Consider the following 1445-nt stretch of genomic DNA (forward strand, 5'->3'; position numbering starts at 1 on the left):
CTTGTTGTTTTGGAGCCTCCTTTGCCACTTTAATAACCAACGCCATATGGTCAGACTCCTCCGTCGGAATATTTTCAACAGCAGTCAACGGGAATAGCGAAGAGAAAGAGTCATTGCAAGTTGCTCTATCCAAACGAACCTGAACATTGTCTTCTCTATCTCTTTTACTGTCCCAAGTATAAGCATAAACAGAGTACCCCAAATCAAGAAGGCCACACTCCGTAAAACAATTCCTGAATTCCTCCATTCGTGACCAACCTCTTTCTTTCTTCCCCTTATGTTCTTCTCGCTAAAAAGCCTCATTAAAATCTCCTGCACGCAGCCGCGGGAAGTCATCTTTGGCGTCTTAGGTAGCAAATAGCGTCCCAAGTCTTCCTTCGCAGCTCCGTCCGAAGTTTGCCGTAGATTCCAGTGAATCTCCAACGGCCATCCTCACTAGATATAACAGCATCCATGAAATATTGACACCATGGGCGCAATGTGACATCATAACCATCTCTCCACCATAATGTCATCCCTCCACTTCGGCCCACACAATCAATGTTTGACCGTGTTTAAAACCCACACTCCACTTCAGTTTGTTCATAGCTGCACTTTTCTTTTTTTATCTCACTTAAGAAAACCACCCCTGGGTTGTATGACCTAATCAGATCTCTCAATTCGTCCACTGCCACGTCCAACCCCAAACCACGACAGTTCTCGGCCAAGATGATCATTGTGACCGACGGCCCCGCAAAGTGGGGTCCGCCGCTGACGTGTTCTCTTCGATACGCTCAAAGACTAACGACACCTTCTGTGCTTCTCGCCAATGAACGCATTATGTGGTGCATATCTCTTTGAGTCTCCCTTCACAGCCCAACCCTGCTTGGACCTTCTCTTCTTCTCCATCGGTCGTGGCTGCTATGACAAGTTTCTTCTCCGATCATCATCCCTCTCCAGCCGGGGTTTTCGAACGTACATGCCCGGCTTCCTCTGACGTGACCTGGAACCTTTACCATAGTCACTGTACCTCTGCTATTGGTATTGCCCATACTTATACTTTTCCTGCTTACCATCAACTCTCTCCTTCCTACGGTACAACTCTTGCCTTAACTCCATGTCTCTCCTCGGCTCGAAGTCATCCTTCATATCGTGTTCCTTCCTCTGACCATCTCTTCCTCCAGGCTTTGTCGGACGATTGACCTCCTATCCCACACCACCAATACCAGATGATCTGTACTCCCGCTCCCTTTCGCCGCCCCCGCTAGTGCGGGAGGCAGCCTAGGGGAGAATTCCCTATGCATGTTGTGGCGGATGGGTCTATCATATACCTTAGGTATGCTCCTGTCCCGCGGCCTGCATCAGATGATCTAGAACTCTCAAAAGAAAAACTCCTATTAGAAGCGACCGGTCTCTGAGAAACATCTTTCTGAGATGAGCTTCGCCTGGCAAAGCACGAATCCACT

This window comes from Triticum dicoccoides, chromosome 6B (assembly GCF_002162155.2).
Source record: "Triticum dicoccoides isolate Atlit2015 ecotype Zavitan chromosome 6B, WEW_v2.0, whole genome shotgun sequence".
NCBI lineage: Eukaryota > Viridiplantae > Streptophyta > Magnoliopsida > Poales > Poaceae > Triticum > Triticum dicoccoides.